Source organism: Periplaneta americana, chromosome 13 (assembly GCF_040183065.1).
Source record: "Periplaneta americana isolate PAMFEO1 chromosome 13, P.americana_PAMFEO1_priV1, whole genome shotgun sequence".
In the NCBI taxonomy this organism is placed as follows: Eukaryota; Metazoa; Arthropoda; class Insecta; order Blattodea; family Blattidae; genus Periplaneta; species Periplaneta americana.
In genome coordinates, this window is record NC_091129.1 from 141,033,895 (window position 1) to 141,061,875 (window position 27,981).

Consider the following 27,981-nt stretch of genomic DNA (forward strand, 5'->3'; position numbering starts at 1 on the left):
GGAGTGACAAAGGAGTGAATCATGAGAGAACAGTGAATCTGGGGAGAATGAGGAGTGACCAGAGAGTTGATTAGGAGTGAATCAGGAGTGACTGGTAGCGAATCAGGAGTGAATGAGAAGTGGCACGAGAGTGAATCAGGAGTGTACTGGGAGTGAATTAGGAGCGACATGGGGTGACTCTGGATTGAATGAGTGAATCAGAGTGACTTGGGCGTGAATGTGTGTTTTGGAGGTTAATAAATTAAGAGTGAGTAAGAAGTGAGTCTGGAGTGACTCGAGAGTGAATCAAGTTTGACCAGAGAGTGAATTAGGAGTGACAATAGAGTTAATCATGAGAAAACAGTGAATCTGGGAAGAATGAGGAGTGAATTAGGAGTGACAAGAGAGTGAATTATGAGTGAATCAGGAGTGGCTTGGAGTGAATGAGAAGTGACTGGGAGTGAATCAGGAGTGTACTGGGAGTGAATTAGGAGCGACGGGAGGGACTCTCGAGTGAATGAGTGAATCAGGAGCGACTAAGGAGTAACTCGGAATTGAATCGGGATTGTCTTGGGAGTGAATCGAGAGTGACTTGGGCGTGAATGTCTTGGGGGTTAATAAATTACGAGTTTGGAGTGAGTCTGAAGTGACTCGAGAGTGAATCAAGATTGAACAGGGAGTGACAAAGGAGTGATTCATGAGAGAACAGGGAGTCTGGGGAGAATGAGGAGTGAATTACGAGTGACCATAGTGTGAATTAGGAGTGTCTAGGGAGTGAATCAGGAGTGACTGGGAGTGTATTAGGATCGACATGGGGAGTGACTCTGGAGTAAGTGAGGAGTGAATCAGGAGCGACTAAGGAGGGATTCGGAATTGAATCAGGATTGTCTTGGGAGTGGATAAAAAGTGACAAGCGTGATTGTGTGCCATGGGAATAAATTAAGAGCGAATAAAGGGAGTAAAGGAGTGAATTATGAGTGACTGGGACTGAGTTTGGAGTGAGTCAGGAGTGAATGAAGAGTGACTCGTGAGTGAATCAGGTGTGACTCTGTAGTGTTTCAGGAGTGAATATGGAATGAATCGGGATTGAATACTGAATGAATCGGTCGTGAATCAGGAGTGACTTGGGTGTGAATCAGGAGTGACTGGAGAGAATCGGGGGTATTTGTTGAGTAAATGAGTGGCTTAGGATTCAATTTGGATTGACTCGGGAGTGAATCTGGAGTGACCTGGGAGTGAATCGAGTGTGACTGTGTAGTGAATGAAGGGGTGGAGTGAATTAGGAGACTCGGGAATGAATCTAGAGTGTCTCGGGAATGAATCAGGAATGACTTAGGAGTGAATCAGGAGTGACTTATGTGTGAATCAGGAGTGATTCGGAAGTGAAACAGGAATTGAATTAGGAGTGATACGGAAGTGATTCATGAGTGACTCTGGAGGGAATCGAATGTGGATCAGGAGTTAATCGAGAGTGAATCATTAGAGATAATGGGGAGTGAATGAGTAGTGACTTGGGAGTGAATTAGAATTTAATCGGGACTGAATCATTTGGGATTAAAAAAAATTTGAATTTATAATTTCAATTTTCAAAAATTGTTTTTTTAATTGTGAAATATATTTGTTTTTAATTTTGAAAATTAAAAAAAAAGTATATGAAAAATTTATTTAAAAATTTTTGAAAATTTTTTTTTATATTTGAATAATTTTTTAATTCTCAAATTTTTTTTGCTTGAATTTTCAAAAAAAAATTTTTTTTAATTTTCAAAATTTTTTTTAAATTTTCAAATTTTTTTAAAGTTTCAAAGTTTTTTTAATGTTTCAAACTTTTTTTAATTTTGAAAAAAATATTTTTTTTAAATTTTCAATTTTTTTTTATTAAAATTTTTTTTTTAAATTTCAAAAAATTTTTTTTGTTTTCAAAATTGTTTTTAAATATTAAAAAAAATTAATTTTTCTAAATTTTTCTTTAATTTTGAAAATTTTTTTTAAATGTTCAAGTATTTGTTTATAATTTTAAAATATGACAATTTTGAAATTTTTTGAATTTTTTTTCAATTCTGAAAAATTTCAACTATTTTGAATTCCGTAAAAATTTTTGAAATTTCGAAAATTTAATTTTGAAATTGTTTTGAAAATATTGGAAATTGAAAAATTTTAAAGATATCGAAAGTTTTTGAATTTTTAAAAAATTTAAAAATTTTTTTTATTTTTTCAATTTTGAAAAATTTTGATTATTTTCAATATTTTTTGTAATTTTGAAATTTTAATTTTTTTTTCAATTTTGAAAAATTTGTAAATTTTGATAATTTTTTGACTTTCGAAAAATTTGAAATTTTTTTTTTTGCAATTTTAAATTGTTTTTGAATACTTTGATATATTTTAAATTTTGAATTCTTTAATTTAGAAAGATTTTGAATTTTCTTGAGATTTGAAGTTTTGGAAAATTTGAAATTCTTGGGAGTGATCGATGAGTGACCCGGGAGGGAACGAGGATCGACTGATGAGTGAATGAGTGTTTTGGGAGTCAGAATTACCGCGGAAGTGAGTCTGGAGTGAAGCAAGAATGACTGGGGACAACCTAGAGTGAATTAGGAGTGACACAGGAGTGAATAATGAGAAAATAAGGAGTGACTTGAGGAATTGAGGAGTGAATTACGAGTGACTCGAGAGTGAATGAGGTGTATCTTGGGAGTGAATGGGGAGCGACTTAGGGAGTGAATCTGTAGTGAATGAGTGATTATGGAGTGACTTAGGACTGTCTCTGGAGTGATTGAGTGAACTTGTAGTGACAAAGGAGTGAATCAGGGATCATTGGGAGTGACTCTAGAGTGAATCAGGAGTGACTAGAGAATTAATAAGGAGAGACTAGAGTGAATCAGGAGTGACCTGGAGTGAATTAGGAGTGACAAGTGTGAATTGTGAATCGAGAGTGACTAGGGCGTGAATGAGTGTTATGGAGGTTAATAAATTAAGAGTAAGGAGTGAGTCTGAAGTGACTCGTGAGTGAATGACGTTTGACCAGAGAGTGAATGAGGAGTGACAAAGGAGTGAATCATGAGAGAACAGTGAATCTGGGGAGAATGAGTGAATTAGGAGTTACCAGAGAGTTGATTAGGAGTGACTAGGGAGTGAATCAGGAGTGACTGATAGTGAATCAGGAGTGACCCGGGAGTGAATGAGAAGTGGCTCGAGAGTGAATCAGGAGTGTACTGGGAGTGAATTAGGAGCGACATGGGGTGACTCTGGAGTGAATGAGTGAATCAGTGTGACTTGGGCGTGAATGTGTGTTTTCGAGGTTAATAAATTAAGAGTGAGTAAGAAGTGAGTCTGGAGTGTCTCGAGAGTGAATCAAGTTTGACCAGGGAGTGAATTAGGAGTGACAAATGAGTTAATCATGAGAGAACAGTGCATCTGGGAAGAATGAGGAGTGAATTAGGAGTTGCCAGAGAGTGAATTAGGAGTGAGTATGGAGCGAATCAGGAGTGACTGGGAATGAAACATCAGTGACTGGGAGTGAATTAAGAGCGACAAGGGGAGTGACGCTGGAGTAAGTGAGGAGTGAATCAGGAGCGACTAACTTGGGATTCGGAATTGGATCAGAATTGTCTTGGGAGTGGGTAAAAAGTGACTGAAGCGTGATTGTGGGCCATGGGATTAAATTAAGAGCGAATAAGGGGTGAATGAATCGGTAGTAAGTGAGTGAATTAAGAGTGACTGGGGACTGAAATTGGAGTGAGTTAGGAGTGAATCAAGAGTGACTCGTGTGTGAATCAGGTGTGACTCTGTAGTGTATCAGGAGTGAATATGGAATGAATCGCGAGTGAATACTGAATGAATCGGTCGTGAATCAGGAGTGGCTCGGGAGTGAATCTGGAGTGACTTGGGAGTGAATCAAGAGTGACTATGTAGTGAATGAAGAGTTTGAGTGAATCAGGAGACTCGGGAATGAATATAGAGTGTCTCGAGAATGAATCGGGAGTGACTTAGGAGTCAATCAGGAGTGATTCGGAAGTGAAACAGGAATGAATCAGGCTGTGAATTAGCAGTGATACGGTAGTGATTCATGAGGGACTCGGGAGTGAATCGAATGTGGATCAGTAGTTAATCGAGAGTGAATCATTAGAGATAATGGGGAGTGAATGAGTAGTGACTTGGGAGTGAATTAGAATTTAATCGGGACTGAATCATTAGTGACTTGGAAGTGAATCGTGATTGACTTGGGAGTTAATCAGGACTGACGGGTGTGATTCAGGAGTGACTCGGGAGTGAATCAGGAGTTGATCGGGAGTTAATCAATAGTCACTCGGGAGTGAACGACGGACTCTGGTGCGAATCAGCAGTGACTCGGGGTTGAATCAGGAATGACTCGGGAATGATTGAGTAGTTATTAGAGTTTGGATCTGGAGTGAATCGACAGTGAATCATTGTTACCCGGGTAATGAACCAGGGGTGTGTCGAGAGTGAATATGGAGTGACATGGGCGTGAATCAGGTGTTACTCTAGAGTGTGTAGGGAGTGACTTAAGAGTGAATCTGGTTTGACTTGAGACTTCATCAGGTGATACTCTAATTTGAGTAAGTAGTGAGTTGGGAGTGAATCAGGAGTTCTTGGGAGTGAAACAGGAATGACCAGGGAGTGACTCGGGAGTGATTCAGAAGCTTCTCTTTAGTGAATAGAGTGAATGAGTGATTTGGGAGTGAATCAGGAATGACCTGGGAGTGAATCCTAAGGGACTCTTGTATGAGTAAGGAGTGACTTGCAATTTTTGTATTATATTTATTGTAACAAGCTCAGAAATAAATCATTCAATTTATTTCAATTTATTTTATTCTATTGCACTTTTTCCTAGCCATAATTTTTTGCCTACCTCAGTCTCTAGTCTCCGGAAATAAATGGCGATATTGAGGAACGGGATGCGGTGTTGTATTCCCCTTTGACCCACATTCTCGCCGCCATATCTCCGCCGTATGTGTAGAGAGAACAAAGCTGGTCATTGCGGCGAATAGAGCTCCTCGAACTCTATCTGTAGTATAGAGGCAATCCTCTGCCCTCAGGCACATAGACGGTAGAGGCCGGCAAATTTTCAAAAAATGGTAATTTTGACTTTCCAAAACAGACTTTACTTGACACAAGGAGAACGAAGGAGCTCAGAGACTCGCCCTTTTCACTGTAGAATCCCCGCATGTTTACTACTATCGTGCCCCCTCCCACGCCAGAAGGGCGGATGGTTCGAGCTGTGAGCACTGTATTCATTATTTCAGATTATACTCCAATTACACTTAATGTTATACTATCAGGATCTGACACTACTATTGCAATCAATAGACTTACTAAGGATTAAGATGAGGATTCCTACTTGGTAATAACTTGAGGTTATTAGTAATTTATTTAGAAGTTTGCACTTCTAGAAACTGAAGTCTAGTTCACAACACAACATTTATTTAAACTATGTCTGAAACTTGAAGTACATGAAAATATAACTTCTTCTTACAATAAATGGTTGTCCTGCTGCCTCTAACCATTGGTGACTGGACGACCTCGTCTGACGCCATAGTTATTGCCTGGTCTCGAAGTCCAGCCTTCTGGCTTCTGACTTCGAGAATCGAACTCACTCGTCGCCTCCTAACTGATGACCGCTTGCTGTCGACTGCCTCTCGAGACATACCGGACTCTTCACTTCTGAATAGCGGCCTTTCAACGCCTACTCTGGATGGGATGGGTGAGCGAAGCCAAAGGGCTTATATGCCAATTTTGTCCGTCATTAAGATATTTCTATGAAAAGAACGTCTTAAAGGTCCTAAACGAGTTACAATCACGTGATCAATGACGTAAATATTAATTAGACCAATAGTTTCATACAATCACGCCTTTCGGGAGTTGCTTATAAGAAAATGATTATTAAGCCTCCTCCGAGGTACATGCTGCAGTCATTTCCTGATGTAGATGTAACAGATTCCACACGCAGTTCACGCTAAAATGCTGACGTTCAAATCTCACGCCAGCACTGGAAACCAGCTCAGATATTATCACCTCATCCCGCCTGTCGCTGTCTCTAGTAACGGGCTTCGAAGCAACTATCGTGAATCTTAGCCAACAAGTGCAAAATGTGTCATTCGATTCAATAAATGAGTAAAATAATTATTTCCTAACCATATCCCATGATCAAATTAATGTTAAAAAGATCGCTGGTCGTTGTTGTCCTGTCGGGGCACAACAATATTCCCTTCTTTTAAAAAAATACGATGCCTACTGGCACGTGCGTTTTATCAAGGTTTTCGCCATTTCGGTCCTAGGAAAGAACAAGATTAGGTCTACATTCATTCAATAAGACTTGTAGAGTACGGAGGAACTAACTTCACGATAGGATCTGAAAGAAAATTCCTTCTATTTCACCCAGGATTAGGGGGTGTTAGTCCACGTCATTGGCCATTATCCACTGACAAAATATATTTTGTGGGTGTTCAAATCGGGCGCCTTCTTGGTAGGCCTATACTTTCCTTACATTTGAAAGATTGATTTGTATGGTCTGTATAGTAGGATACTATCCTTTTGTCCTATTACGCAAAGTTACTAATCAACAGATTTTGAGTCAAAGCTTCCTTTTACCAAATACACGGCTTTGTTACTTCAGGCTATGGTTTGCGAGCTAACTCATGGCTTATCGCGTAGTTTGACTCATGGCTTAACATATGACATCAGCTGAGGAGTCTCTGTCTAAGACACATACAAATAACAATGATATATAGCATTATACTGGATTACAATGCATTATCGGCCTCTATCGTCATTCATTACACATATGGAAAAGAGTTTAAGAGATCTGCTGCTTCTGTACCGTCCGTAGCACACTAATTGTGCCTAAAAAGTTGGACAGGATCACGGATGCGCCGATCACAGGTACATTATGCGATGGATCCAGGTCGGCAAGTGGGACAATATCGAGCCACCATGGTAGGTGCTGGTGAATGCAGTACTAAAGGCACCTAGTGGCTGATGGTCTCCTTTTGATTCAGGACGGGGAAACAGGGTCTGCTCGTTACATCTTGATGTCTATGGTGTCCCTATAACATGAATAATACAATTTAAACAATGAAATATTTCATGCATCTATTCCTTTGGCTACTACGGGTTCTCTTAATTTTAATTTTACTTCTTATAACTTTTGCGTTATCTCATGCAGAGTGGTTACTTCCTCCTTAAAATGTTTATTTCTGCAAAAATATTACTTTAAAACATCTCAACTTCATTGGACGTACTCAAGTCTTACTTGAAGATCTCAGAAGTAACATTTGGTTCAAATACTGGGTATAAGTTACCAAACACACGAGGAAGTAATTTGAACTTGTCTGAATAAAAGTAACAATTTGCGGAAGCATTCAATATCCCTGTACCCTTCAATACAAAAGTAGTCAACACTAGACCAGTGTTGTTCAAAACTCTACAGATTTGAGTAACCTTCATACTTTTTGGAAGACTGAAGCTCCAATAATTTTTTTCTCGTAAGGACGATACTAAATCGGCGGTCGATCTGCTCCAATGAATCTTCGGTCACAGAGATCGACTGCTTCCTTCGTCTTTCCATAGAGAAAAAGCTGCAAGACAGTGGTGATGCACTGCTGAAAATTCGGTGACATCTGTGGAACAGAGAATAAAAATTAAATTTCTCCTGTGCTGTTTTAAAAATCACTTTCTTGTAGCAAAGCATAATACAACCCCTTTTCATCATACAAAATAGGAACATTGGAAAAGATTACATTTGAGTTAAGGGAATCAATACTTCGGGGGACAGGAGGAGGGCGGGTACAATATAGTTCTAAATAACGGTCGACTGACTTCAGCGGTACGTCTACGTATATATGTGTTCACTAATAATCGGCGCTACAATCCGGCAAATCCGCCGCACTTTTTTCTAGCCTTAATTTTCGGGTACCTAAAATATTTGAGTCTCTAATTCCGAAAATAATGGCCATACCGAGGAACGGGATGCGGCCCTGTATTCCCTCTTGACTTACTCGTTATACGATAACATCAAATTGGCAATCGCGAACATTTTCTGATTTTCGACATTCCGCCGACATTCTAGCCGCCGTAACTCCGCAGTACTTATAGCTAGAACAATGCCGATGAGTGCGTTGAATACAGCTCGTGGACCTCTATCTTCAGTATAAAGGACAAATCTCTAGCCCCGCGCGTTTGGACGGGAGAGGCCGGCAAATTTTCAAAAAACGGTCATTTTGACCTTCCAAAACAGACTTTTTTCTACACAAGAAGAACGAAGCGGCTCAGAGGCCCGCCCTTTTAACTGTAGCATCCCCGTATCTTCTTTAGTAATCACAGCAAAAATCCAGCAATTCCGTCGCACTTTTTTCTAGCCCCAATTTTTGGGTACCTAAAATATTTGAGTCTCTAATTCCGGAAATAATGGCCATACCGAGGAACGGGATGCGGCCCTGTTTTCCCCCTTGACTTACCTCTTACACGATAGCATCAAAATGGCAATCGCGAACACTTTCTGATTTTCGAGAAAAAAAGGGGAAGGGTTTAAACCACTATTCCGCCGACACTCTAGCCGCCATAACTCCTCAGTACTTATAGCACACTACCTATGTTCAGTAGTCGAAGTTACAGTTTTACGAAATTAAATAAATTCAAATAAATTACATTAAAATTAATATATTAAAATGAGATAAATTAAAGTAAAACATAATAAAATATAATAAATTAATTAAAAGGCATGAAATTAAATTGAAAGAGAGAGAGAGAAATAAATCGTCCGGCCTTAATGAAGGATGACCACGAAGATGCGCAAATTAATAGCAAATAAATATATTCACTCCCCATTCACACTCGATTCACTCCCCTTTTTCTCTCGAATAACACAGGATTTATTCACGATTCACTACCACAGTCACTCCGTTTCACTCCCGAGCCGCTATAGATTTCCGATTCATTCCCATTCTTTTCCCCATTCCCGCTCAATTCATTCTCGGTCCACTTCTTTGTCTCTTCCCATTCACACTCGAGTCACTCCCGTGTAACAAAACTTCCTACTTAATCCAGAATCTCTCCATCCTCTTGATTCATTCTCTAGTAACTCCCAAATTACATGGGTCATTGCCGAATAACTCCTGATTCAAATCCGAGTCACTTCTGATTCACTCCAGAGTCACTCCTGATTCACACCCGAGTCAGTCATGATTCACTGCCAGCCACTACTGATACACTATCGAGTCACTCCTGAGAGACTCCTGAGTCCTGATTCAATCAGGTCACTCTTGAGTCACTCAAGTCACTGCTGATTCATTCCAGAGTCACTCCTGACACACTCCAGATAGACTTCCGAGTCACTCCTGATCCACTGCAGTCACTCCTGAGACACTCATGATTCTCTCCCAAGCCACTCCTATATCACTCCCAAGCCACTTCTATATAACTCCCGAGTCAATACAGATACACTCCCGAGTGACTCCTGAATCATTCACCAGTCACTTCTGAGTCACCCTTCAATCGATCCCGAGTCACTCCTGATTCACACCTGAGTCTCTCCAAGTCACTCTTGATTCACTCCCCAGTCACTCATGTTCCACTCCCCAGTCACTTCAGATTCCCCCCCGATTCACCTGCGAAACACTCCTAATTTACTCCAAAGCCGCTCCTCATTCACTTCCGTCCGTCTTTATTCACTCCCAAGTAACTCCTGATTCACTCCCGAGTCACTTCTAATTCAATCCCAAGCCAATAATTCACTCCCCAAACACTCCTGATTCACCCACAACTCACTCATGTTTCACTCCCAAATGAATCCCTGATTCACTCTTGGTTCACTACCGAGTCACTCCTGGCTCACTCCCGAGTTACTCCTAATTCACTCCCTTGTCACTCCTAAGTCACGTCTCATTCGCACTCGAGTCAGTCCTGATTAACTACTGATTTACTCCCGAGTCAAAATAAAACAATAAAAATAATTAAACAAAATTGTAATGAATTAATTTTTTTATTGTATTTCTTTTTCAGAATATCTATTCCAAAATTTTTCCAATTTTCTCTCTTTTCAAAATCAATTTTTATTTTTTTTTCAAATATTTCATCTTTTTTTTTCGAAATTCTCTTTCTTTTCATCAGAATTATTATTGAATTTTTCTTTCAATTGAGAAGCTTCATTTTTGAATTTTCCTCAAACTTTTCATTTTATTTTTATTTCATTTTTTCACTTAGGTTGTGAGGGGGGTCACAACCAGAGAGGACCAAGTCCATCTGCAATAGTTCTGAGATAATGAGTCTTAAAGTTCCTGTGTCACGCTTAGCAACCTGCACCTCCCATAGGAAATGCCGTCCTTCGTGGAGTAACAAATGAGTTATGGACTTGGTTTGTTACGGGAATGAATAAAGCAAAGTTTTCTTCAACCGAGATTGTATTAATATACAAACTGACCACAGGTGGACTTGGTCCACTCTGGTTATGAGCCCCTCATGTAATTCATCTATGTAATCCGTCCATAATTGGATTACATACGTAATACACACAGATTTGGATTACATATGTAATCCACACAGATTTTGATTATATATATAATCCACACAGATTTGGATTACATATGTAATCCGTCCATAATTAGATTACATATGTAATCCACACAGATTTGGATTACGTATGTAATCCATACATAAATGGATTACATATGTAATCCACGTATTTGGATCACAAATGTAATCCATCCATAATTGGATTACATATGTAATCCACACAGATTTGGATTACATATGTAATCCGTCCATATTTGGATTACATATGTAATCCATGCATAATTAGATTACATATGTAATCCACGTATTTGGATCACATATGTAATCCATCCATAATTGGATTACATATGTAATCCACACAGATTTGGATTACATATGTAATCCGTCCATAATTGGATTACACATGTAATCCACACAGATTTGGATTACATATGTAATCCGTTCATATTTGGATTGCGTATGTAATCTACACAGATTTGGATCACATATGTAATCTAAATTTGGATTACATATCCACGTATTTCGATCACATATGTAATCCATCCATAATTGGATTACGTATGCAATCCACACAGATTTGGTTGACGTATGTAATCCATCCACAATTGGATTACATGTCCACGTATTCGGATCACATATGTAATCTATCCATAATTGAATTACATATGTAATCCACACAGATTTGGATTACATATGTATACCATTCTAAAAACTTACTCCTATTCGCTCCCGAATCACACTCGGTCCACTTCTGTCACTTCCCATTCACTCCATAGTCACTCCTGATTCAATCCCGAGTCACTCCTGATTCACTCCCGAGTCACATCAAAGTAACTCCCGATTCACTACAGAGCCACTCCTGATTCACTTCCGCGTCACATCAGTTACTCCCGATTCACTCGTCACTCCTGATTCGATCCCGAGTCACTCCTGAATCAAATCAGTCACTCCTGATTCACTGCCAAGTCACAAATGATTCACCTCCCAGCCACTCCTGATACACTAACGAGTCACTTCTGATACACTCCCGAGACACTCCTGATTCAATCAAGTCACTCTTGTGTCACTCAAGAAACTCATTATTCATTCTAGAGTCTCTCCTAAATCACACCAGAGTCAATTCCGAGTCACTCCTAAGCCACTCCCACTCATGACAATCCTGATTCAATTCCGAATCCCTCCTTGCTCCTGATTCACTCCCCACTTACTCCAGAGTCACTCCCCATGTCGCTCCTAATTCACTCCCAGTCCCTCGTGATTCACTCCCCAGTCACTCTTAATTCACACTCTGGTCACTCCTAATTCACTCCTCATTCTCCCCAGATTCACTTCTCTCACGACTCACTCTATTGTCACTCCTAATTCACTCCCTGGTCAAACTTGATTCAATATCGAGTCACTCCAGACTCACTCCCTATTCACTCTTAATTTATTAACCTCCAAGACACTCACTCACGCCCAAGTCACTCTCGATTCACTCCCAAGACAATCCCGATTCAATTCCGAGTCACTCCTTAGTCGCTACTGAATCAGAACTCATTCACTCCAGTCACTCCCCATGTCGCTCCTAAACCACTCCCAGCACATTCCTGATTCACTACCGAGCTACATCTCATTCACTCCCGGGTCACTCCTGATTCACTCTCAGTCACTCCTGATTCACTATCTAGTCATTCCCAATTCGCTCTCTGGTCACTCCTAATTCACTGCTCATTCTCCTCAGATTCACTCTTCTCTCATGATTCACTCCTTTGTCACTCCTAATTCACTCGCTGGTCAAACTTGATTCAATCTCGAGTCACTCCAGACTGACTAATTACTCACTCTTAATTTGTTAACCTCCAAGACACTCATTCACGCCCAAGTCACTCTCGATTCAATCCCAAGACAATCCCTATTCAATTCCGAGTCGCTCCTGAGTCACTCCTTAGTCGCTCCTCATTCACTCCAGAGTCACTCCCGATGTCGGTCCTAATTCACTCCCAGTCAATCCTGATTACTCCCTAGTCACTCCAAATCAACTCTTTGGTCACGCATAATTCACTCCTCTCTCTCCCCAGATACACTGTTCTCTCATGATTCACTCCTTTGTCACTCCCAGGTCAAACTTGATTCACTCTCGAGGCACTCCGGACTCATTCCTTAATCCTAATTTATTAACTCCAAGACACTCATTCACGCCCAAGTCACTCGATTCACTCCCAAGACAATCCCGATTCAATTCCGAGTCACTCCTAAGTCACTCCTTAGTCGCTACTGATTCACTCATCATTCACTCCAGAGTCACTCTCCATGTCGCTCCTAATTCACTCCCAGTACACTCCCGTTTCACTCCCGAGCCACTTCTCATCCACTCCCGGGTCACTCCTGATTCACTCCCAGTCACTTTTGGTGTACTTCCCTAGACACTCCTAATTCACTCTGGTCACTCCTAATTCACTCCTCATTCTCCCAGATTCACTGTTCTCTCATGATTCACTCCTAAGTCACTCCTAATTCACTCCCTAGTCAAACTTGATTCACTCTCGAGTCACTCCAGACTGACTCCTTACTCACTCTTAATTTGTTAACCTCCAAGACACTCATTCACGCCCAAGTCACTCTCGATTCAATCCCAAGACAATCCCTATTCAATTCCGAGTCGCTCCTGAGTCACTCCTTAGTCGCTCATTCACTCCAGAGTCACTCCCGATGTCGGTCCTAATTACTCCTAGTCAATCCTGATTACTCCCTAGTCACTCCTAATCAACTCTTTGGTCACGCCTAATTCACTCCTCTCTCTCCCCAGATACACTGTTCTCTCATGATTCACTCCTTTGTCACTCCCAGGTCAAACTTGATTCACTGTCGAGGCACACCGGACTCACTCCTTAATTCTAATTTATTAACCCCAAGACACTCATTCACGCCCAAGTCACTCGATTCACTCCCAAGACAATCCCGATTCAATTCCGAATCACTCCTTAGTCGCTACTAATTCACTCATCATTCACTCCAGAGTCACTCTCCATGTCGCTCCTAATTCACTCCCAGTACACTCCTGTTCCACTCCCGAGCCACTTCTCATTCACTCCCGGGTCACTAATGATTCACTCCCAGTCACTTTTGGTGTACTTCCCTAGACACTCCTAATTCACTCTGGTCACTCCTAATTCACTCCTCATTCTCCCAGATTCACTGTTCTCTCATGATTCACTCCTATGTCACTCCTAATTCACTCCCTGGTCAAACTTCATTCACTCTCGAGTCACTCCAGACTCACTCCTTAAAAAGTTTTTAAAAATTCTTAAGAATTAAAAAAATAATTCAAAAATATTTTTAATTTCCAAAAAAATTTTGAAAATTTTTCAAAGCTCCAAAAAATTTCTAAATTTTCTAGAATTTTTTAAATTAAAAAAGTCGAAAATTCCAAGAAATTTTAAATTTAAAAATAAATTATTGAAAATTTCGAAATTTTTCAAAATAGAAAATTTTTTTTTCAAAATTATCAAAAACTAAAAATTTTTCTAAAATTTTCAAAATAGAAAAACTATTTAAAGATTTTCAAAATAAAAGAATTCCATTTTTCAAAAAACGAACAATTTAAAAAAAATTTGAAAATTAAAAAAATTCTTTTAAAATTTTAACAATTATTTACAAATTTGGCATTCAAAAAATTTTGAATTTTTTTTTGAATTAGGGAAAATTAAATTCTTTTTTTAATTTTGAAGATTTTTAAAATTTTAAAAATTATTTACAAATTTGGGATTAAAAAAATTTTGTATTTATTATTTCAATTTTCAAAATTTGTTTTTTTTATTGTGAAGTATTTTTTTTTAATTTTGAAAATTGAAAAAAAATATATAAAAATTTATTTAATCATTTTTGAAAATTTTTTTTTAAATTTTGGAAAAATTTTTTAATTATAAAAAATTTTTTTTCTTAAATTTTCAAAAAACTTTTTTAATTTTCAAAATTTTTTTTAAATTTTCCAAAATTTTTTTTAAGTTTCAAGCTTTTTTTAATTTTGAAAAAATATTTCTTTACATTTTCAAAAATTTTTTTAATTAAAAAAAGTTTTTTTTGTAATTTTCAATATTTTTCTTTTAAATTTTCAAAAACTTTTTTTTAATTTTCAAAATATTTTTTTTGTTTTCAAAATTTTTTTAAATATTCAAAAAAAATTAATTTTTCTAAATTTTTTTTTTAATTTTGAAAATTTTTTAAAAATGTTAAAGTATTTGTTTTAAAAATCCTCTAATATATTTTTAAAAACTTTGGAAAATTTTTATGATTTTAAAATATGACAATTTTGAAATTTTTTGAATTTTTTTTAATTCTGAAAAATTTCAACTATTTTGAATTTTGTAAAAATTTTTGAAATTTCGAAAATTTAATTTTGAAATTGTTTTGAAAATATTGGAAATTGAAAAATTTTAAACATATTGAAAGATTTTGAATTTTAAAAAAAAATTTAAAAATTTTTTTTATTTTTTCAATTTTGAAAAATTTCGATTATTTTCAATAATTTTTTGTAATTTTGAAATTTTTAATTTCTTTTTTAATTTTGAAAAATTTGTAAATTTTGATAATTTTTTTTACTTTCGAAAAATTTGAAAATTTTTTTGCAATTTTAAATTGTTTTTCAATACTTTGATATTTTTTTAAAATTTGAATTCTTTAATTTAGAAAGATTTTGAATTTTCTTGAGATTTGAAGTTTGGAAAATTTTTGGAAAATTTGAAATTCACGGGAGTGAACGATGAGTGACCCGGGAGGGAATGAGGAGCGACTGATGTGTGAATGAGTGTTTTGGGAGTGAGAATTACCACGGGAGTGAATCTGGAGTGAAGCAAAAATGACTGCGGACAACCGAGAGTGAATTAGGAGTGACACAGGAGTGAATAATGAGAAAATAAGGAGTGACTTGTGGAATTGTGGAGTGAATTAGGAGTGACCCCGAGAGTGAATGAAGTGTATCTTGGGAGTGAATGGGGAGCGACTTAGGGAGTGAATCTGTAGTGAATGAGTGATTATGGAGTGATTTATGACTGTCTCTGGAGTGACTGAGTGAACTTGGAGTGAATCAGGAATTATTGGGCGTGACTCGAGAGTGAATGAGGAGTGACTAGAGAATGATAAGGAGAGACTAGAGTGAATCAGGAGTGACCTGGAGTGAATTAGGAGTGGCAAGAGTGAATTGCGAGAGAAAATAGTGACTAGAGAGAATGAGTGAATTATGAGTGACCCGGGAGTGAATGAGAAGTGGCTGGGGAGTGATTCAGGATTGTACTGGGAGTGAATTAGGAGGGACATGGGGATTGACTCTGGAGTTGAGTGAATCAGGGGCGACTAAGGAGTGACTCGGAATTGAATTGAGATTGTCTGCGGAGTGAATCGAGAGTGACTTGGGCGTGAATGAGTGTCTTGGAAGTTAATAAATTAAGAGTAAGGAGCGAGTCTGAAGTGACTCGAGAGTGAATTAAGTTTGACAAGGGAGCGAGTGAGGAGTGACAAAGGAGTGAATCATGAGAGAACAGTGAATCTGGGGAGAATGAGGAGTGACCAGAGAGTTGGTTAGGAGTGACTGGTAGTGAATCAGGAGTGACTGGTAGTGAATCAGGAGTGACCCGGGAGTGAATGAGAAGTGGCTCGAGAGTGAATCAAGTTTGACCAGGGAGTGAATTAGGAGTGACAAAGGAGTGAATCATGGGAGAACAGTGATTCTGGGGAGAATGAGGAGTGAATTAGGAGTGACCAGAGAGTTGGTTAGGAGTGACTAGGGAGTAAATCAAGAGTGACTGGTAGTGAATCAGGAGTGACCCGGGAGTGAATGAGAAGTGGCTCGAGAGTGAATCAAGTTTGACCAGGGAGTGAATTAGGAGTGACAAAGGAGTGAATCATGGGAGAACAGTGAATCTGGGAAGAATGAGTGAATTAGGAGTGACCAGAGAGTGAATTATGAGTGAATCAGGAGTGGCTTGGTGTAACCAGAGAGTGAAGTAGGAGTGAATCAGGAGTGACTTGGAGTGAATCAGGAGCGACACGGGAGTGAATGATAAGTGGATCTGGAGTGAATCAGGAGCGACACGGGAGTGAATGATAAGTGGATCTGGAGTGAATCAGGAGTGTAATAGGAGTGAATTAGGAGCGATAGGAGTGACTCTCGAGTGAATGAGGAGTGAATCAGGAGCGACTCGGAATTGGGATTGTCTTGGGAGTGAATCGAGAGTGACTTGGGCGTGAATGTCTTGGGGGTTAATAAATTAAGAGTTTGGAGTGAGTCTGAAGTGACTCGAGAGTGAATCAAGTTTGACCAGGGAGTGACAAAGGAGTGAATCATGAGAGAACAGAGAGAATTAGGAGTGACCAGCGTTTGAATTAGGAGTGACTAGGAGTGAATCAGGAGTGACTAGGAATGAACCAGAAGTGTCTTAGGAGCGACATGGGGAGTGAATCTGGTGTAAGTGAGGAGTGAATCAGGAGCGACTAAGGAGGGATTTGGAATTGAATCAGGATTGTCTTGGGAGTGGATAAAAAGTGAGAAGCTTGATTGTGTGCCATGGGAATAAATTAAGAGCGAATAAAGGGAGGAAATGAGTGAATTATGAGTAACTGGGGACTGAGTTTGGAGTGAGTCAGGAGTGAATGAAGAGTGACTCGTGAGTGAATCAGGTGTGACTCTGTAGTGTATCAGGAGTGAATATGGAATGAATCGGGATTGAATACTGAATGAATCGTTCGTGAATCAGAAGTGACTTGGGAGTGAATCAGGAGTGACTTTGGAGAGAATCGGGGGTGTTTGTAGAGTAAATGAGTGGCTTACGATTGAATTTGGATTGACTCGGGAGTGAATCTGGAGTGACTTGGGAGTGAATCAAGTGTGACTGTGTAGTGAATGAAGAGGTGGAGTGAATTAGGAGACTCAGGAATGAATCTAGAGTGTCTCGGGAATGAATCAGGAGTGACTTAGGAGTGAATTAGGAGTGACTTAGAAGTGAATCAGGAGTGATTCGGAAGTGAAACAGGAATTAAATTAGGAGTGATACGGAAGTGATTCATGAGTGACTCTGGAGGGAATCGAAAGTGGATCAGGAGTTAATCGAGAGTGAATCATTAGTGATAATGGGGAGTGAATGAGTAGTGACTTGGGAGTGAATTAGAATTTAATCGGGACTGAATCATTAGTGACTTGGAAGTGAATCGTGAGTGACTTGGGAGTGAATCAGAAGTGACTGGTGAGTGAATGTGGAGTGACTTGGGAGTGAATCAGGAGTGCCGGATGAGATTCAGGAGTGACTCGGGAGTGAATCAGGAGTAGATCTGGAGTTAATCAATAGTCACTCGGGAGTGAACGACGGACTCTGGTGTGAATCAGCAGTTACTCGGGGTTGAATCGGGAATGATTGAGGTGATTGAGGTGTTCGAGCTGTGAGCACTGTATTCATTATTTCAGATTATACTCCGATTACACTTAATGTTATACTATCAGGATCTGACACTACTATTGCAATCAATAGACTTACTAAGGATTAAGATGAGGATTCCTACTTGGTAATAACTTGAGGTTATTAGTAATTTATTTAGAAGTTTGCACTTCTAGAAACTGAAGTCTAGTTCACAACACAACATTTATTTAAACTAAGTCTGGAACTTGAAGTACATGAAAATATAACTTCTTCTTACAATAAATGGTTGTGCTGCTGCCTCTAACCATTGGTGACTGGACGACCTCGTCTGACCTCATCCCGCCTGTCGCTGTCTCTAGTAACGGGCTTCGAAGCAACTATCATGAATCTTAGCCAACAAGTGCAAAATGTGTCATTCGATTCAATAAATGAGTAAAATAATTATTTCCTAACCATATCCCATGATCAAATTAATGTTAAAAAGATCGTTGGTCGTTGTTGTCCTGTCGGGGCACAACAATATTCCCTTCTTTTAAAAAAATACAATGCCTACTGGCACGTGCGTTTTATCAAGGTTTTCGCCATTTCGGTCCTAGGAAAGAACAAGATTAGGTCTACATTCATTCAATAAGACTTGTAGTTTACGGAGAAACTAACCTCACGATAGGATCTGAAAGAAAATTCCTTCTATTTCACCCAGGCTTAGGGGGTGTTAGTCCACGTCATTGGCCATTATCCACTGACAAAATATATTTTGTGGGTGTTCAAATCGGGCGCCTTCTTGTATACTTTCCTTATATTTGGAAGATTGATTTGTATGGTCTGTATAGTAGAATACTATCCTTTTGTCCTATTACGCAAAGTTACTAATCAACAGATTTTGGGTCAAAGCTTCCTTTTACCAAATACACGGCTTTGTTACTTCAGGCTATGGTTTGCGAGCTAACTCATGGCTTATCGCGTAGTTTGACTCATGGCTTAACATATGACATCAGCTGAGGAGTCTCTGTCTAAGACACATACAAATAACAATGATATATAGCATTATACTGGATTACAATGCATTATCGGCCTCTATCGTCATTCATTACACATATGGAAAAGAGTTTAAGAGATCTGCTGCTTCTGTCCCGTCCGTAGCACACTAATTGTGCCTAAAAAGTTGGACAGGATCACGGATGCGCCGATCACAGGTACATTATGCGATGGATCCAGGTCGGCAAGTGGGACAATATCGGGCCACCATGGTAGGTGCTGGTGGATGCAGTACTAAAGGCACCTAGTGGCTGATTGTCTCCTTTTGATTCCAGACGGGGAAACAGGGTCTGCTCGTTACATCTTGATGTCTATGGTGTCCCTATAACATGAATAATACAATTTAAACAATGAAATATAGAATAAAAAGTATATTTCATGCATCTATTCCTTTGGCTACAACGGGTTCTCTTAATTTTAATTTTACTTCTTATAACTTTTGCGTTATTTCATGCAGAGTGGTTACTTCCTCCTTAAAATTTTTATTTCTGCAAAAATATTACTTTAAAACATCTCATCTTCATTGGACGTACTCAAGTCTTACTTGAAGATCTCAGAAGTAACATTTGGTTCAAATACTGGGTATAAGTTACCAAACACACGAGGAAGTAATTTGAACTTGTCTGAATAAAAGTAACAATTTGCGGAAGCATTCAATATCCCTGTACCCTTCAATACAAAAGTAGTCAACACTAGACCAGTGTTGTTCAAAACTCTACAGATTTGAGTAACCTTCATACTTTTTGGAAGACTGAAGCTCCAATAATTTTTTTCTCGTAAGGACGATACTAAATCGGCGGTCGATCTGCTCCAATGAATCTTCGGTCACAGAGATCGACTGCTTCCTTCGTCTTTCCATAGAGAAAAAGCTGCAAGACAGTGGTGATGCACTGCTGAAAATTCGGTGACATCTGTGGAACAGAGAATAAAAATTAAATTTCTCCTGTGCTGTTTTAAAAATCACTTTCTTGTAGCAAAGCATAATACAACCCCTTTTCATCATACAAAATAGGAACATTGGAAAAGATTACATTTGAGTTAAGGGAATCAATACTTCGGGGGTCAGGAGGAGGGCGGGTACAATATAGTTCTAAATAACGGTCGACTGACTTCAACGGTACGTCTACGTATATATGTATTCACTAATAATCAGCGCTACAATCCGGCAAATCCGCCGCACTTTTTTCTAGCCTTAATTTCCGGGTACCTAAAATATTTGAGTCTCTAATTCCGAAAATAATGGCCATACCGAGGAACGGGATGTGGCCCTGTATTCCCTCTTGACTTACTCGTTATACGATAACATCAAATTGGCAATTGCGAACATTTTCTGATTTTCGACATTCCGCCGACATTCTAGCCGCCGTAACTCCGCAGCACAATGCCGATGAGTGCGTTGAATACAGCTCGTGGACCTCTATCTTCAGTATAAAGGACAAATCTCTAGCCCCGCGCGTTTGGACGGGAGAGGCCGGCAAATTTTCAAAAAACGGTCATTTTGACCTTCCAAAACAGACTTTTTTCTACACAAGAAGAACGAAGCGGCTCAGAGGCCCGCCCTTTCAACTGTAGCATCCCCGTATCTTCTTTAGTAATCACAGCAAAAATCCAGCAAATCCGTCGCACTTTTTTCTAGCCCCAATTTTTGGGTACATACAATATTTGAGTCTCTAATTCCGGAAATAATGGCCATACCGAGGAACGGGATGCGGCCCTGTATTCCCCCTTGACTTACTTCTTACACGATAGCATCAAAATGGCAATCGCAAACACTTTCTGATTTTCGAGAAAAAAAGGGGAAGGGTTTAAACCACTATTCCGCCGACATTCTAGCCGCCATAACTCCGCAGTACTTATAGCACACAACCTATGTTCAGTAGTCGAAGTTACAGTTTTACGAAATTAAATAAATTCGATCACAAATGTAATCCATGCATAATTGGATTACATATGTAATCCACAAAGATTTGGATTACATATGTAATCAGTCCATATTTCGATTACATATGTAATCCACACAGATTTGGATTACATATGTAATCCGTCCATAATTGGATTACACATGTAATCCACACAGATTTGGATGACGTATGTAATCTATCCATAATTGGATTACATATGTAATCCACACAGATTTGGATTACATATGTATACCACTTTAAATTTAGATTACATATCCACGTATTTGGATCACATATGTAACCCATCCATAATTGGATTACATATGCAATCCACACAGATTTGGATGACGTATGTAATTCATCCATAATTGGATTACATGTCCACGTATTCGGATCACATATGTAATCTATCCATAAATGTAATCCACACAGATTTGGATTACATATGTATACCAATCTAAAAACATACTACTATTCCCCCCCGAATCACACTCGGTCCACTTCTGTCACTTCCCATTCACTCCAGATTCAATCACGAGTCACTCCTGATTCACTCCCGAGTCACATCAGAGTAACTCCCGATTCACTACAGAGTCACTCCTGATTCACTCCCAAGTCACATCAGAGTTACTCCCGATTCACTCCATTCACTCCTGATTATATCCCGAGTCACTCCTGATTCACTACCAAGTCACAAATGATTCACTCCCCAGCCACTCCTCATACACTAACGAGTCACTACTGATACACTCCCAATTCAATCAAGTCACTCTTGAGTCACTCAAGAAACTGCTTACTCATTCTAGAGTCTCTCCTAAATCACACCAGAGTCAATACCGAGTCACTCCTAAGTCACTCCCAGTCACTCATCCGTTCCAATCACTCACGAGATACTCATGATTCACACCAGACTCACTCCTGACTCATTCAAGTCACTCCTCAGTCACTACTCATTAGATCCCGAGTCGCTTTTAATTCACTCTAGAGTCGCACCAAGTCACACCTGATTCATTCCCTAGTCACTCCTCGTCCACTCCCCAGTGTCTTCTGATTCACTCCAGATTAACTCCCAAGTAACTCCTGATCCAATCCATAGTCACTCGTGGTTCACTCCCCAGTCAATTCTGTTTAACACACGAGTCACTCCTGATTCACACTCAACTCACACCTGATTCACTTTACAATCGCCCAGATTCGATCTCAGTCACTCCTGATTAATTCCCGAGTCACTCCGTATTCACAACCCGATTCACGCCTTATTCACACCTGGTACACTCACGATTCAATTCCGAATCCCTCCTTAGTCGCTCCTGATTCACTCCTCACATACTCCAGAGTCACTCTTCACCTCACTCCTAATTCTCTCCCAGTCACTTCCGATTCACTCCCTAGTCACTCATAAACCACTCTCCGGTCACTCCTAATTTACACCTCATTCTCCCCGGATTCACTGTTCTCTCATGATTCAACCTTTGTCACTCCTAATTCACTCCCTGGTCAAAATTGATTCACTCTCGAGTCACTCCAGACTCACTCCAAACTGACCCTTAATTTATTAACCCGCAAGACACTCATATACGCCCAAGTCACTCTCGATTCACTCCCAAGACAATCCCGAGTCACTCCTTAGTCGATACTAATTCACTCCTCATTCACTCCAGAGTCACTCCCCATGTCGATCCTAATTCACTCCCAGTACACTCTTGATTCACTCCCGAGCTACTTATCATTTACTCCCGGGTCACTCCTGATTCACTCCCACTCACTCCTATTTCGGTCTCTGGTCACTCCTAATTCACTCCTCATTATCCCCAGATTCACTATACTCTCACGATTCACTCCTTTGTCACTCCTAATTCACTCCCTGGTCAAACTTGATTCACTCTCGAGTCACTCCAGACTCACTCCAAACGCACTCCTGACTTATTAACCTACAAGACACTTATTCAAGCCCAAGTCACTCTCGATTCACTCCCAAGAAAATACCGATCCAAATCCGAGTCACTCCTTAGTCGCTCCCGATGCACTCCTCATTCACTCCAGTCGCTCCAAATTCACTCCCAGTAACCTCCTGATTCACTCTCGAGCCACTTCTCATTCACTCCCGATTCACTCATAATTGAGTCTCCGGTCACTCCTAATTCTCCTCAGATTCACTGTTCTCTCATTATTCACTCCTATGTCACTCCTAATTCACTACGTGGTCAAACATGGTTCACTCCCGGGTCACTCCAAGTCACTCTTGATTCACTCCCTAGTCACACCTAATTCACCGTTTGGTCATTCCTAATTCACTCCTCATTTTCCCCAGATTTACTGTTCTCTCATGATTCACTCCTTTGTCACTCCTAATTCACTCCCTGTTATAACTTGATTCAATCTCTAGTCACTCCAGACTCACTCCTTAAAAAGTTTTAAGAAATTCTTAAGAATTAAAAAAAATAGAAATTCGAAAATATTTTTGATTTGCAAAAAAATTTCAAAATTCTTCAAAGCTCCAAAAAATTTCAAAATTTCCTAAAATTTTTAAAATAAAAAATCGAAAATTCCAAGAATTTTTAAAATTTGAAAATAAATTATTGAGAATTTAGAAATTTTTGAAAATACAAAAATTTTTTTCAAAATTATCAAAAACTAAAAATTTTCTAAAATTTTCAAAATAAAAAAAATATTTAAAATTTTTCAAACTGAAAGAATTCCATTTTTAAAAAAACTAAAAATTTTGAATTTTTTTTGAATTTGGAAAAATTAAATTTTTTTAATTTTGAAATTTCGCATTAAAAAATTTCTGAATTTCTTTTTTCAATTTTCAAAAATTATTTAAAAATTTTTGAAGATGTTTTTAAATTTTGAAATAATTTTTTTTAATTCCCAAAATTTTTTTTTAATTTTCACTTTTTTTTTAATTTTGAAAATTTTTTTCTTTAATTTACGAAAATTTTTTTTAATTATCAAAATTTTTCTTTTAAATTTTCAGAAAGTTTTTTTTAATTTTCAAATTTTTTTTGTTTTCAAAATTTTTTTTTGTTAAAAAAAATTAATTTTTAAATGTTCAAATATTTGTTTTGAAAATCCTATAATACATTTTTAAAAATTTTGGAAAATTTTTTTTAATTTTAAAATATGAAAATTTTGAAATTTTTTGAACATTTTTAATTTTGAAAAATTTCGATTATATTCAATAATTTTTTGTAATTTTGAAATTTTTATTATTTTTTTTATTTTAGAAAAATTTGTAAATTTTGGTAATTTTTTACTTTCGAAAAATTTGAAAATTTTAAAAAATATTAATTTTTGAGTACTTTGATATTTTTTTTGAATTTTTTAATTCAGAAAGATTTTTAATTTTTTTGAGATTTGAAGTTTTGAAAATTAAAAAAAATTTGAAATGATGAGTGACTCGGGAGTGAATTAGGAGTGACAGGAGTGAATAATGAGAAAATAAGGAGTGACTTGTGATGAATTGAGGAGTTAATTAGGAGTGACCCGAGAGTGAATGAGGAGTATCTTGGGAGTGAATGGGTAGCGACTTAGGGAGTGAATCTGTAGTGAATGAGTGATTATGGAGTGACTCACGACTTTTGTGTGGAGTGAATGAGTGAACTTGGAGTGACAAAGGAGTGAATCAGGAATTATTGGGAGTTACTTGAGAGTGAATCAGGAGTGACTAGAGAATAAATAAGGAGAGACTAGAGTGAACCAGGAGTGACCTGGAGTGAATGTGGAGTGAATCAGGATCGACTAAGGTCTGACATAGGAGTGACTCGGAATTGAATCGGGATTGACTTGGGAGTGAATCAAGAGTGTTTTGGTCGTGAATGAGTGTCTTGAAGGTTAATAAACTATGAGTGAGTAAGGAGTCAGGAGTGACTCGAGATTGAATCTAGTTTGACCAGGGAGTGAATTAGGAGTGATTAAGGAGTCAATAATGAGAGAACAGTGAATCTGGGGACAATGAGGAGTGAATTAGGAGTGACCAGAGAGGAAATTAAGAGTGAGTAGGGAGTGAATCAGGAGTGACTGGGAGTGAATGAGAAGTAGGTTGGGAGTGAATCACAAGAAATAATAAATTATTGAAAATTTAGAAATTTTTCAAAATACAATTTATTTTTTCAAAATTATCAAAAACTAAAAATTTTTCTAAAATTTTCAAAATAAAAAACTATTTAAAAATTTTCAAAAAGAAAGAATTCCATTTTTGAAAACACTAAAAATTAAAAAAAATTTAAAAATTCTCCAAATTCAAAAACTATTTATAAAATTTAAAAAATTATTTGCAAATTTGGCATTCAGAAAATTTTCAATTTTCTTTGAATTTTGAAAAATGAAATTCTTTTTTTAAATCAGAAATTTTTTTTATTTTAAAAATTATTTACAAATTTCGCATTAAAAAAATTTTGAATTTATTTTTTCAATTTACAAAAATCATTTTTTTTTAATTTTGAAATATTTGAAAAATTTATTAAAAATTTTTGAAATTTTTTTAAAATTTAAAATTTTTTTTAATTCTCAAAATTTTTTTTCTTAAATTTTCAAAAAGAATTTTTTTAAATGTTCTGAATAATTTTTATATTTTCAAATTTCTTTTTAATTTTAAATTTTTTTTAAATTTTGAAAATTTTTTTAATTTTGAAAAAATTTTCTTCTTAATTTTCGAAATTTTTTTTAATTAGCAAAAAATTTTTTTTTATTTTCAAAATTTTTCTTTTAAATTTTCAAAAAGTTTTTTTTTAATTGTCAAAATTTTTTTTTGATTTCAAAATTTTTTTTTAAATATTAAAAAAAATTAACGTTTCTAAATTCTTTTTTAAGTTTTGAAAAATTTTTTTTAAATGTTCAAATATTTGATTTCAAAATCCTCTAATATATTTTTAAAAAATTTGGAAAATTTTTTAGATTTTAAAATATGAAAATTTTGAAATTTTAAAAATATTTTTAGTTTTGAAAAGTTTCAGCTATTTTGAAATTTGTAAACATTTTTGAAATTTCGGAAATTTAATTTTCAAATTGTTTTGAAAATATTTGAAATTGAAAAATTTTAAAGATATTGAGAGGTTTAGAATAAAAAAAAATTAAAAATTCTTTTATTTTTCAATTTTGAAAAATTTCGATTATTTTCAATTATTTTTTGTAATTTTGAAATTTTAGTTTTTCATTGAATTTAGAAAAATTTGTAAATTTTAGTAATTGTTTTACTTTCGAAAAATTTGAAAATTTTAAAAAGTATTAATTTTTGAATACTTCGATATATTTTTAATTTTGAATTTTTTAATTTATAAACATTTTAAAATTTTTTGAGATTTGAAATTTTGCACATTTTTTAAAAATTTGGAACGATGAGTGACTCGGGAGTGAATAAGGAGTGACAGGAGTGAATAATGAGAAAATAAGGAATGAATTAGGAGTGACCCGAGAGTGAATGAGGAGTATCTTGGGAGTGAATGGGTAGCGACTTAGGGAGTGAATCTGTAGCGAATGAGTGATTATGGAGTGACTTACGACTTTGTGTGGAGTGAGTGAGTAAACTTGGAGTGACAAAGGAGTGAATCAGGAGTTATTTGGAGTGACTTGAGAGTGAATCAGGAGCGACTAGAGAATAAATAAGGAGACTAGAGTGAACAAGGAGTGACCTGGAGTGAATTAGGAGTGACAAGAGCGAATTGTGACAGAACATGGAGTGACTAGAGAAATGAGTGACGCGGGAGTGAATGAGATGTGGCTCGGGAGTGAATCCGGTGTATAGAGGGAGTGAATAAGGAGCGACATTGGGAGTGACTGAAAAGAATGTGGAGTGAATCAGGAGCGACTAAGGTGTGACTTAGGAGTGACTCGGAATAGAATCGGGATTTTCTTGGGAGTGAATCGAGATTGACTTGGTTGTGAATGAGTGCCTTCGAGGTTAATAAACTATGAGTAAGGAGTGAATCAGGAGTGACTCGAGATGGAATCTAGTTTGAACAGGGAGTGAATAAGGAGTGATGAAGGAGTGAATAATGAGAGAACAGTGAATCTGGGGAGAATGAGTGAATTAGGAGTGAACAGAGAGCGAATTAGGAGTGACTAGGGAGTGAATGAGAAGTAGGTTGGGAGTGAATCACGAGAAATAATAAATTATTGAAAATTTAGAAATTTTTCAAAATACAAAATTTTTTTTTCAAAATTATCAAAAACCAAAAATTTTTCCAAAATATTCAAAATAAAAAACTATTTAAAAATTTTCAAAATGAAAGAATTCCATTTTTCAAAAAACTAAAAATTTTAAAAAATTAAAAAAATTATTTGCAAATTTGGCATTCAGAAAATTTTGATTTTTTTTTGAATTTGGAAAAATGAAATTCTTTTTTTAATTCTGAAAATTTTTTTTATTTTAAAAATTATTTTTTTTTAAATTTTGAAATAATTTTTTTTAATTAAAAAAAATGAAAATTTTATTTTAAATTTTTTTTTTTTTTTAAATTTTGAAATAATTATTTTTAATTCTCAAATTTTTTTTCTGAAATTTAAAAAAAAAAAAATTTTAATTTTCTTAATTTTTTTTATATTTTCAATTTTTTTTAATTTTCAAATTTTTTTAAAGTTTGAAAATTTCTTTAATTTTGAAAAAATTTTTTTTTTAATTTTCGAATTTTTTTTTAAATTTTCAAAAAGTTTTCTTTTAATTTTCAAAATGTTATTTGTTTTCAAAATTTTTTTTAAATGTTCAAATATTTGTTTTGAAAATCCTATAATATATTTTTAAAAATTTTGGAAAATTTTTTATAATTTTAAAATATGAAAATTTTGATATTTTTGTACATTTTTAATTTTGAAAAATTTCGGCTATTTTGAATTTTGTAAAAAGTTTTAAAATTTCGAAAATTTAATTTTGAAATTGTTTTGAAAATATTGGAAATTGAATAATTTTAAATATATTGAAAGTTTTCGAATTAAAAAAAAATTAAAAATTTTTTAATTTTTTCAATTTTGAAAAATTTCGATTATTTTCAATAATTTTTTGTAATTTTGAAATTTTTATTTTTTTTTAAATTAGAAAAATTTGTAAATTTTGGTAATTTTTTTACTTTCGAAAAATTTGAAAATTTTAAAAAATATTAATTTTTGAGTAGTTTGATATTTTTTTTTAATTTTTTTTAATTTAGAAAATTTTTTTGAGA

At 36.4% G+C, this 27,981-nt stretch overlaps 1 long non-coding RNA gene across 2 annotated transcripts in view; it reads right to left on the minus strand.

Annotated features, from left to right (window-relative positions):
- Positions 1 to 5,401: 5,401 nt before the first annotated feature.
- LOC138712514 (uncharacterized) overlaps positions 5,402 to 27,981 on the minus strand; it is a 316,399-nt gene continuing 293,819 nt past the window's right edge. For both annotated transcript variants that reach the window (XR_011335727.1, XR_011335726.1), the window contains 3 exons: positions 19,667 to 19,837; positions 7,443 to 7,613; positions 5,402 to 7,040 (listed from right to left, as the gene is read on the minus strand). This is a non-coding gene — a long non-coding RNA (uncharacterized lncRNA). The remainder of the gene's footprint in view (positions 7,041 to 7,442; positions 7,614 to 19,666; positions 19,838 to 27,981) is intronic.